Genomic DNA, 13,067 nt, shown 5'->3' on the forward strand with positions numbered 1-13,067 from the left:
GACTCAGCATTTTTTGACATTACACCAAAAGTGCTGATAACAAAAACAAAAAACAAACAAATGGGACTACAACAAACTAAGAGCTTCTAAACAACAATGGAAGAATCAACAAAACAAAATGGGCAACCTATGAAATGGGACAAATATTTGCAAACCATATACAATAAGATGTTAATATACAAAAAATATAACGAACTTCTTACCAAAATAAACAGCAACAACAAAAAAAACCCCACAAAAACTGGTCAAAGGACTTTGAAAGATATTTCTCCAAGGACATACAAATGGCCAACAAATGTATGTAAAAGTGCTTAATATCACAATCATCAAGAAAATGCATATTAAAACCACAATACAAATCATAACTCAGGATGGCTGTCATCAAAGGGACATGATAAATGCTAGTGAGGATGTGGCAGAATGAAAACTATTGTACACTACTGATGGGGGTGTAAATTGCTTCAGATAATTTCAAAAAATTCAGGGACTTCTTAAAAAATTAGAAATGGATTGCCATATGACCCAGCAATCCCACTTTTGGATATATATCAGAAGAAAATGAAAGCACTATCTCAGAGAGGTATCTGTACTTTCATTTTCACTGCAGCATGGTATACTGTAACCAATACATGGAAACCACTTCATTGTCTGTCAGTGGTGTAAAGTTTAAAGGAAATGTGATTCATGTGAAATCTGTGATCTATAATAGGGATATTATTCAGTCATCAAGAGAAGGAAATTCTGTCATTTTTAACATGGATGAAACTTGAATGCATTGTGTTATGTAATAAATCATCGAAAGAAAAGTATTGTGTGATTGCACTAATATGTGCGTGGTTAAAAGCTGAACTCATACAAACTGAGAGTAGATTTTGATTGTCAGGTACAAGAGGTAGGGGTAAATGTGGAAATGTTGATCAAAGGGTACAAACTTCTAGTGTCTAAGATCAATAAGTAATGGAGATACAATGTATAGCACTGTGACTATAGTTTAAAATATTGTATTGTATGCTTAAAAGTTGCTAAAGGATTATATTTTAAATATTCTCAGCACAATACCCTTCCAAAAGTAATTCAAGGTCCTATATAAGTGATGGAAATGTTAATTTTCTTACTGTAATAACCATTTCACAATATATATGTATATCAAACTATTAAGTTGTACATCTTAAACTTACAAATTGCTATGTGTCATTTATATCTCAATAAATCTGGAAAGAAAATAAAATAAATACTTTGTTTTTTTTCCCTTGTAGCTACATCCATCACTACTTGATTTTATAACACTCTTTTCATATATTATGTTATTGATTCCTACTTGCAGATTATACAAAAAACAGTAAATCAGAAATGAGAACTTAGAGAGCAGTAACAGTGTTCATCCTGCTGGGACTCACACAATCTACAACTTGAGATTTTGTTTTATACATTTCCATTTTTACCTACAAGTTGAGTGTATTTGGAAATAAACAAAATAGACAAATGCTTAGTCAGACTTACTTGAGAAAAAAAGAGAGGACACAACTAAAATCAGAACAAAAAGGAGAAGTTAACATTGATAACCACAGAAATACAAAGAATTATTAGAGGTCTATAAGAAAGACTATATGCCAATAAACTGGACAACCTAGAATAAATGAACAAATTCCTAGATACATACAATTTTCGTGACTGACCCAGGAAGAAACAGAAAATTTGAACAATTTACCAGTAATTAAATTGAATTGGTAGTCAAAAAACTCCAAACAAAGAAATAGCCAGGACAAGAAGACATCACAGCTAAATTCTACCAAACATTTAAACAAGGGCCAATACACATCCTTTTTAAAGTATTCCAAGAAGTAGAAGAAGAGATAATACTTCCAAACTTATTATATGAGGCCAGCATCACTCTAATACCAAAACCAGACAAAAACAATACAAAAATAAAAAAAATTACAGACCAATATCCTGAATATTAATGTAAAAATTCTCAACAAAATATTAGCCATCCAAATTAAAAAATTTGTCAGTGGGCAGAGGACCAGAATAGATATTTTTCAAATAAATACAGATAGCCAAAAATCTCCTCCCCAAATCACATAGAAAACAAAAACACAGCAAATAAAACTAGGCCTGAAAACAACCTGAAGACTGTGGAACTGACCACCTACATCCAGGGAAGAAGAGAAGACCCTACAGAAAAAGGTAAAGTGACAAAGCCACAATCCAGCATGATTCAAGCCCTTCCCCCACCCTGGCCCACAGACTGGAGGAAGAGGAACTGAGTGGGGAGGGAGTAAGAGCCCAGGACCCTGAACACTTGACCCTGGAAATGTGCTCCAGGAACACAATCCATATTGCATGGTGCCCTGGTGATGTGCGGGGCAGGACAACAGAGATGGGCAGAACACTCCGGGAGGCTGAGAAGCCAGCTGCCTGTGGAGAACAGACAAACTCTACCAACCTCCCCCTTGAGAAAGAAAACACAGCGGGCCATTTGAGAGACTTCCCAGCAGTGAGAGGTGTGGCAGAGGGAAAAGGCAGGCAAAATATAGATGGATCTTGTTTTTTTATCCATTCTGTCACTCCATGTCTTTAGATTGGTGGATTCAGTCCATTTACATTTAGGGTGATTATGTATAGATGTGTACTTATTGCCATTGGAAGCTTTAGATTTGTGGTCACCAAAGGTTCAAGGATAGCTTCCTTACTATTTAACATTCTATCTTAAATTATTTATTGCTCTATTTCAAATATAATCTGAAGGTAATATTTTTTTCTCCATTCTTTTTCTTTTTCCTCCACTCTTTATATATCAGGTGTCATATTCTGTACTCTGTGTATTCCTTGACAAACTTTGTGAGAAGCTGATTTAATTTTCTATTTGCCTAGTAATTAGTTGACCTACTAACTTTAATGAAGATTTATTTTCTCTGGAGAGCTGTATTTTGCCTACAAGAGACTCATTTCAAGCCAAGGACATACACAGACTAAAAGTGAAGGGGTAAAAAAAGACATTTCATGCAAATAAGAGGGAGAAAAAAAGCAGGAGTAGCAGTACTTATATCACACAAAATCAATTTCAAAATAAAGTAAAAAAAGACAGAGAAGAACATTACATAATTATTAAGAGGTCAGTCCAACAAGAGCATATAACCATTGTAAGTATCTATGCACCCAATACAGAAGTACCTAAATATGTAAAACAAATACTAACTGAATTAAAGGGGAAAATAAAATGCAACATACACATCTTAGGAGACTTCAGCACACCAGTCACAGCAAAAAACAGATGAAACATACAGAAAATAAGTAAGGAGACAGAGGTACAGAATAATGCATTAGAACAGATAGATCTAACAGACGTCTGTAGAACACTCTACACAAAAGCAGCAGGATACACATTCTTCTGAAGAGTACACACAAGGTTTTCCAGAATAGTTCACATCCTAGGCCACAAAAAGAGCCTTGGTAAATTCACAAAGATTGAAATTGTGCAAGTCAACTTCTAAGACCACAAAGGTATGAAATTAAAAATAAATTATGCAAAGAAAACAACAAAGCCCACAAATACATGGAGGCTTAACAACATGCTCCTAAATAATCAAAGGATCAGTGAGCAAATAAAAACAGAGATCAAGCAGTATATGGAGACAAATGAAAACAACTCAACAGCCCCAAACCTGTGGAATGGAGCAAAGGCAGTTCTAAGAGGAAAGTATATAGCAATACAGGCCTACCTCAAGAAAGAAGAACAATCCCAAATAAACAGTCTAAACTGACAGTTACTGAAACTACATAAAAAAGAACAAATGAGAATCCAAGTCAGAGAAGGTGGGGTATAATAAATATCAGAGAAGAAATAAATAAAATTGAGAAGAATAAAATAATAGAATCAATGAAACCAGGACGTGGTTCTTTGAGAAAATAAGCAAAGTAGATAACCCCCTAGCTAGACTTACTAAGAAAAAAGATTCTATACACATAAACAGAATCACAAATGAGAAAGGGAAAATCACTATGAACATGACAGAAATACAAGAATTATTACAGACTATGAAAAATTATATGCTAACAAATTGGATAACCTAGAAAAAAATTGACAACTTTCTAGAAAAATCCAACCTTCCAAGACTGACCCAGAAGAAACAGAAAATCTGAACATACCAATTACCAACAACTAAATTGAATTGGTAATCAAAAAACTACCTAAAAACAAAACCCCTGTCCAGATGGCTTTACCACTGAATTTTACCAAGCATTAAGTGAAGACCAAGACCTGTCCTCCTTAAAGTTTTCCAAATAGTAAAAGAGGAGGGAATAACTCCAAACTCTTTCTATTAAGCCAGAATCACTCTAATACCAAAACCAGACAAAGATACCACAAAAAAGAAAATTATAAACCAATATCCCTGATGAACATAGATGCAAATATCCTCAGCAAAATATTAGTAAACCAAATTCAAAAACATTATCCATCGTGACCAAGTGGGATTTATTCCACGGAAACAAGGATGGTATAATATTTGAAAATCCATCAACATCATCCACCACATCAACAAAAAGAAGGACAAAAATTACATGACCATCTGAATAGATGCTGAAAAAACATTTGACAAAATTCAACATCCATTCATGATAAAAACTCTCAATAAAATGGGCATAGAGGGCAAGTACCTCAACATAATGAAGGCCATATATGAAAAACCCACAGCCAACATCATACTTAATAGCAAGAAGCTGAAAGCTTTTCTTTTAACACCGGGAAAAAGACAATGATGCACATTGTCCCCACTTTTATTCAACATATTACTGGAGGTCCTAGCCATGGCAACTATATGACACCAAGAAATACAAAGGATCCAAACTGGTAAAAAAGAAGTTAAACTTTTGCTGTTTGCAGACAACATGGTATTATACATAGAAAACCCTAGACTCCACAAAATAACCTGTTAGAACTAATAATTGAATTCAGCAAAGTTGCAGGATACAAAATTAATACAGAGATCTGTTGCATTCCTATATACTAAGAAAGAATTAGCAGAAAGAGAAAACAGGAAAACAACTCCATTTATAATTGCATCAAAAAGAATAAAATATTCTTTTAGGAATAAACCTAACCAAGGAGATGAAAGACCTATACTCTGAAAACTGCAAGACACTAATGAGAGAAATTAAATAAGTCACCAATAAATGGAAACATATCCCCTGCTCATGGATAGGAAGAATTAATATTGTCAAAATGGCCTTTCTGCCTAAAGCAATCTACAGATTGAAGCAATCCCTATCAAAATACCGAAATCATTCTTCAACCAGCCAGAAAAATAGTTCTGAAATTCATATGGAACCACAAAGATACAGAATAGTGTAAGCAATCCTGTGAAGGAAGAATAAAATGGTAATTGTTCTCCATAACTTCAAGCTCGACTACAAAGCAACAATAATCAAAAAAATTTGTTACTGGCACAGGAACAGACACATAGATCTGTGGAACAGAATACACATCCCAAATATAAACCCAAATGTGTATGGTGAATTAATATATGATAAAGGAGCTATGGATTTACAATTGGGAAATGACAGCCTTATCAACAATTGGTGTTGGTAAAACATGACACATGTAAGATAATGAAACTGGATTTTTGCCTAACTCTGTACACAAAAGTAAACTCAAATGGTCCAAGGACCTGAAGCTGGATGTAAGTCATGAAACCTCATAAAACTCATAGAGAAAACATAGGCAAAATTCCCTAATAGCAATTTTTTCCTGAACATATCTTCTTAGGCAAGGGAAACAAAATAAAAAATGAACAAGTGGGACTACATCAGACTAAAAAGCTTTTGTACACCACAGGACACCATCAGCAGAAAAGGCATCCTACAGTGTGGTAGAATATATTCATAAATGACCTGTCCAATAAGGGATTAACATCCAAAATATATAAAAAGCTCCCTCACCTCAACACCCAAAAAACACATAGTCCAATTTTTAAAAATAGGCAGAGGATCTGAACAAACGCTTCTCCAAACAAGAAATTTGGATGGCTAACAGACAAATGAAAAGATAAGCTTCACCTTGCTTATCATCAGGGAAATGCAAAATAAAGCTACAGTGAAATATCATTTCACACCAGTTAAGATGGCCAACTTGCAAAAGACAAGAAACAGTGAACGCTGGCAAGGATGTGGAGAAAGGGGAACCCTTCTACACTGTTGGTAAAAATGTAAATTAGTTCAACTATTGTGGAAAACATTATGGAGTTTCCTCAATAAATTAAAAATAAAAATTCCTTTGGAACCAGAATTCCACTCCTAGGAATTTACCCAAAGAAAACAAGATCCCAGATTCAAAAAGATATATGCACCCCGGTGTTTATTGCAGCACTATTTACAGTAGCCAAGGTATTGAAGCAACCTAAGTGTCCATTAATAGATGACTGGCTAAATAAGATGTGGTACATACACACTACGGAATATTATTCAGCCATAAAATGAAAACAAATCTTACCATTTGCCACAACATGGATGGAGCTAGAGGGTATTATGCTCCGTGAAATAAGCCAAGTGAAGAAAGACAGGTACCAAATGACTTCACTCATTTGTGAAATAACAACAAAGCAAAGCTGAAGGAACAAAATAGCAGCAGACTCACAGACTCCAAGAAGGAACTAGTGGTTACCAAAGGAAAGGGTTCGAGATGTTCTGTGGGAAGAGAGGGAGAAGGGGATCAAGGGGCACTATAATTTGCAATCACATATATGTAGGTCACAGGGAAGGCAGTGCAGCATGGGGAAGACAAGTAATAAATCTATAGCATCTTACTACTCTGATGGACAGTGACTGCAATGAGGGCGGCGAGGACTTGATAATATGAATGAATGTTGAAACCACAATGTTTTTCATGCGAAGCCTTCATAAGATTGTATATCAATGATACTTTAATAAATAAAATAATTGTCCTGTGAGGGTGGTACTCCAAGAGAGTGCATGGAAATTCCATGCCTGCCAATCCCCCATTCTTTGCCCTATGATGGCTCCCATTGGGCTGCTCCTGTGTGGTATTCTTTGTATTAAACTTGTAATAAGTGCAGCACTTACATATTACTATGGGCAATATTTGGAAGGAAAACATCAAAATAATAATGTTGATTCTGGATATTACCGTTTCCATAACTTTTTTTAGTTTCCACATGTACATTTGAATTTTTCCATATTTAATATTTATTATCAGTATAATTTTAGATCAGAAGGCTGTCTTCATACTCATTGCATTGCAAAAAACATGTGTGAACAAATATATAAGAATCTTCTGAATTATCATTGGAAACTTATTTGTTACACTTGGAATGAGCTAGTTGCTATTAATGTTTCTTATTCTCTAAGGACATTATCCCTATTGGTGCTTTACGTAGAATTTTTATGGCAAAGTACATCATATTTTATACTCATCGGAGGCTTTGAATCAGGTCCTCCAAGGGCTTTTTTATTCAGCTATTTTCTACACAACTGTTACAGAAGGAGTTAAGAAGTTGAGCTGTCGGTATAAAAAGCTGTTTGGAGAAAATCAGACCACTCACTTTTGCAGAGCCAGAAGGTCTTCTCAGCTCCTACTTGTACTGTGACTTATTATTTGCCTTTTAACTACCCAAAATATGAAGAAATTATCCTATTTTAACTAGGATACATTTCTAGGCATTAAGATGACATTTCTCATAAATCCAGAAACTTTGTGTACATATGTGGTGAGTATAAGTCTTTAAGAGCAAGTGGCTAGGAAGGCACTTAGGTGATCCTACTAGTAGGCTTTAGGTCATTTTAGCTATAGTTTCTCGGTGAAAGAATGAAAAATGTAAAAGGAAAATCATGGGATGTTTTCAAGCCCACCAGATTGAAAATGATGGTAGGACACATTTTATGCATTATTAATTTGGTGCAGTCCCACATAGTGAATGATTTGCAGAAAAAAATTTTTTCATCTCTCTCTCTGTATTCCTCTTCTCTCCTGTCTCTATGTCTTATTTATCTGTTATATCTATCTATATATTTACATCACACATATCTCAATTAACTTTTGGTGAACATTCCATTTTCGTGTATCTCCCCTCTTTAAGGACAAGCATCTCCTGTTTGCAAACACTTTGCCTCATAAATACAGTTTAATGTCCCTTTTACTTTCATGATATCTGTGTCCTGGAAATGTTCCATGTAGAACTGTCCTTGATGGGAGTCGATACTACTCATTTAAACCTCATAGTAACTCTATTACTCCGTTAATTCCACTGTAAAGGTATCTCTACTTTACAGATTAGGAAACTGGGAGAACAGAGAGATTAAATGACTTGCTCAAGGTCTCTTAACAAGTAGATGACAGAGATGTGACTTGATCCTAGACAGACTATTCCTTCCAGGGTCCATATACCTAACCACTATGTGTCACTGAAACATGATCATACATCTTGTCTTAAAGGAAGGTGAGCAAAGTGTCTTGATATCTTTCATGTATTTATGATTTTTACACATAGTTTCTCATGTTATATTAAAATAATCGGGCATTAAAGCCCTCTCTGCTGAAGTAAAGATAGAAAATAAAGGAATAATAGAGGAACTTAGCAAAAATCAGAAGAAAAGCTGTTGAAGGACTAATTTTGGGGAAAAATATGACTTGACCTTTAAATAAAACATAGCAAACTTGAGGAGGGATCTGGAGAGTCTAGGTAGGATGTAATCACCATCTCCCATACATTTCCATTTTATCAGGTACCACAAGTTGAAGTAAAGGAATTTTAGGATTTAACTTTTGTGTATAAGTGTTTTTGGAATAAGAAGACTATGCCCCATGCCTTAAAAGCCAACAATTTCTGATCCTACAGGGGAAATCTCAACCAAAGTATGGACTTAAAAATTTAATTGGGAATAATGCTGTGAATTGGGAGAAACTGGAATGGTTTAAAATAATCTCAGCAGCAGTAATTTTCAAGAGAAAACTTCTAAAAACCTTAGATTCAATGGGGCAGATTTCAGTGCAGCTGAGGGAATTGCCTCATCAAAACCCATTACCATCTTACCAAAGGAAATGCATGTGACTGGGTTTGCTTGGTGCTGATAGACACTGTCTCATGCAATTCTGTTTGATGTTCTTCAGATCCCATTTCTGTGACTTTTATGTGAAGATTGGCAATAGACGAAGTCAGTGATGAGAAACCATTCAGCAATAACAATGTTCAACATACTGGGACTGACAAGTGACCCACAGCTAGACATTATGGTTTTATCTATTTCTGTTTATCTCATACACATAAAGTTTAATCGAGAAACTTACCATAATTTTGCTTATCTTGGGGGATTATCATTTAAAAACAGCTATTTATTTTTTTTCTTCAAAATTTCTCTTTCTTAGAAATTGCACTCACAATGGCCTGTATCCCCACATACCTGTACATCATATTAAGTGGGAACAAAGCCATCAGCATCAAAGCCTGCTTCAGCCAAATATTTTTTATTGTCCTCTTTGGAGCTACAGAATATTTTCTTTTGGCTGTGATGCTCTATGATCGCTCTGTGGCCATCTGCAAATCCCTGCATTACGTGAGCATCATGAACAGCAGAGTCTGCAGGAACCTCATCCTCAGTTGTTGGGCATCTGGCTTACTGATCATCCTTCGACCCCTTGGTTTGAGCTTTAATCTGGAATTCTGTGACTCTGTTATTGACCATTTTTTCTGTGATGGTTTTCCAATACTGAAGAATTCATGCTCAGATACATGGTTCATAGAGCAGCTGCTTATATTTGGTGGTGTTTTAACCTTCCTAATGATCCTAGTGTGTGTATTTCTGTCCTATATTTATATCGTTAGGATGGTTCTAAGATTACCCTCAGCCCAACAAATGAAAAAAGCCTTTTCCACTTGTTCTTCTCATATGATTGTGGCTTCCATCGCATATGGCAGCTGCATTTTTGTATATAGCAAATCTTCAGCTAAAGATGAGCTGGCCATTAATAATAATGAGGTTTCTGTGCTCATTGTGTCTGTTGCCCCTTTGTTGAACCTCTTCATTTATACCCTGAGAAATAAACAAGTGAAGCATTCTTTCCATGACACCCTCAAAATACTTGTGCTTCTTTCAAAGGAATTTTAGGTTCTCTTACTAGAAACTGAAAATAAAAACAAAGTCATCAGTATGTGGATGGAAATTGAACCATGGATGTTGTCCAGTCTTACATTTTTGAGGGAAAAAAAGAGTTAGGCAGAAAGTCTAAAAAGAAGTGTGAGGGACCAGCCTTTTGCAGATGGATAGTTCTCTACTTTCTGAAACTTCTGTGTGTAACTCATCTGCTTGTTTCAATTAACTCTTTTCAGTCTTGTCACATGTACATTAGTCATTAGTTCCATGTATCCATGTCACTCTACTCTTTGCAACAAAGCCTTCCATTTTCTAAATGATAGTATAGTTGATACACAGTTATATTTGCATCAGATATACAACATAATAATTTAACAATTTTATTCATTTCGAAATGCTTATCATGGTCAATGTATTTACCAACTGTCAACATACAAATATGACAATATTACTCAGTATATTTTCTGTGGTGTACTTTTCATACCCATGACTTTTAATTTTATAATTGGAAGTTTGTATCTCTTTATCCCCTTTGCCTATTTAATCCTCATGTTCATTCCTTCCTCTATGAGTAGCAACAGTGTGTTCTCTGTATTTATGAGTCTATTTCTATATTCGTTTGTTATATTTTTAAAGATTTTTCATGTAAGTGAAATCCTATCATATTTATCTTTCTGTGTTTTACTCATTTCATTTACTATATTAGCCTATAGGCACATCTATATTGTTTCAAATAATATTTTTTGCTTTTTATGGCTGAATTGTATTTCATTGAATAAATGAACCACATCTTCTGTATCCATTCATCTATTAATGAACTCTTAGGTTGCCTCCATATCTTGGCTATTAATGAATAATGCTTCAATAAACACATAAGACATATTTCTTTTCAAAGTAATGATTTTGTTTTCTTCAGGTAAATACCTGGAAATGAACATTCTGGATCATACTGTATTTCTATTGTTATTTTTAGGAACCACCATACCATTTTAAATAATGGCTGCACGAGTTTACATTCCCACCACAGTGAACAGGGGTTCCCTTTCTTCTACATCTTCACCAATGTTTGTTATTTCTTGTCTTTTTGATAATAGCCATTCTAATAAATGTGAGGGGATATCTCATTGTGGTTTGATTTGCATTTCCCTGATGAGTATTTATGTTGAGCACCTTTGCATATGCCTGTTGGCCATCCATTGATGTTCTCTGGAAAAATATCTCTTCATGTCCTCTCCCCATTTTTCAACGAGATGATTTAGCTTTTGGCTGAATTTGAATATCTGCCTCCTCCTAAACTCTCTTTGATTTTTACATGCTTACTGAGCAGAATTCCAAAGTCAGTGATGAGAAACCACACACAAACAACAAGTTTTATCATGTTGAGACTCACAGATGATCCTCAACTGCAAATCCTGCTTTTTATCTTCCTATTTCTCACCTACATGTTGAGTGTAATGGGGAACCTGACTATTATCACCCTCACATTGGTGGATTCCCATCTTAAGACCCCTATGTACTTTTTCCTCAGAAATGTTTCCTTCTTAGAAGTGTCATTTACTGCTGCCTGTATTCCTAGATTCTTGTACAGCATGTCAACTGGGGACAATACCATTACCTACAATGCTTGTGCAAGTCAAATATTTTTCGGTGTTCTCTTTGGAACAACAGAATTTTTATCTCCTGGCAGCCATGTCCTATGACCGCTACATTGCTATCTGTCAACCCCTGCATTACATGACCATCATGGACAGTAGGGTCTGTACCTTATTAGTCCTCTGCTGTTGGGGGTCTGGCTTGGTGATCATTCTCCCACCCCTTAGCTTGGGCCTTCAGCTTGAATTCTGTGACTCCAATGCAAGCAGTCATTTTAGTAGTGATGCAGGTCCCCTCCTAAAGATCTCATGCTCAGATACATGAATAATAGAACAAGTGGTTATCCTTGTGGCTGGGTTTGGACTCATCATCACCCTAGTGTGTGTGATTCTGTCCTATACACACACATCATCAGGACAATTCTCAGGTTCCCCTCTGTTCAACAGAGAAAAGAGGCCTTTTCCACCTGCACTTCCCACATGGTTGTGGTTTCCATCACCTATGGCAGCTGCATCTTCATCTACATCAAGCCCTCAGCAAAGGAGAAGGTGGCCGTAAACAAAGGTGTCTCAGTGCTCCCTACATCTGTTGCCCCCTTGTTGAACCCCTTCATTTACACCCTGAAGAATAAGCAAGTGAAACAAACTTTTAATGACTCCATGAAGCGGATTGCATTTCTCTCAGAGAAATCAAAGCTTTGATGAATCAAATAGAATGTAGAAGAAAGTCCTCTGAATATTTAACTACAGCTTCTAACTTACTTTAATTCTTTGTGCCTATAATTCAGTCACATTTCCTCAAAGACATTTAATGCTGCATCTTCTCAATTTAAGTAAACTCCTTCTTCTGCTTTCAAACCCAAATGATATGTGGTGTTTTCCCTCATTGTGAATCTAGAAAACGTATTTCCAAGTATTCAAACTTGTTCATTTCTAACCCAGATGTTTTTTCAGTGCTCTGGTGAAGGAAGGAATATAATAATATTTAAAAGTATACAAATTATCTAGAAGATACATTATGTGGTAATAGTACTAGTTTCTTCTCAAAAGCAAAGTTATCAGAATTATCCTAAATAGTAACAGAGTGCTTGTCAATGAAGAAAGGAAGAAAGATGAAAGAAATGGAGGGACAGAGGGAAGGAAAACATAGGAGAGAGAGAGAAAAGGAAGGAAAGAAGGAAGTAATAATAGGAGAGAGAAAGGAAACAGGCAAAAAAGCAAGAAAGCAAGAAAAGGAGAAAGAGGCCTCTACTGATTGTACTCCCACCTTTTAAATTACCTTTAAAAGTAAATCGTTACTTCTGCTGGCTAACAGGCAAAAAGGGCAAAAAGTTAATTGTTGAAGAAAACTGAAAAGATTATTTCTGACAT

General features: G+C 35.4%; 1 pseudogene; it reads left to right on the plus strand.

The window, feature by feature from the left end:
- Positions 1-11,447: 11,447 nt before the first annotated feature.
- On the plus strand, positions 11,448-12,398 carry LOC130679325 (olfactory receptor 6C2-like; annotated as a pseudogene).
- Positions 12,399-13,067: the final 669 nt, after the last annotated feature.

Source organism: Manis pentadactyla, chromosome 10 (assembly GCF_030020395.1).
Source record: "Manis pentadactyla isolate mManPen7 chromosome 10, mManPen7.hap1, whole genome shotgun sequence".
Taxonomy (NCBI): domain Eukaryota; kingdom Metazoa; phylum Chordata; class Mammalia; order Pholidota; family Manidae; genus Manis; species Manis pentadactyla.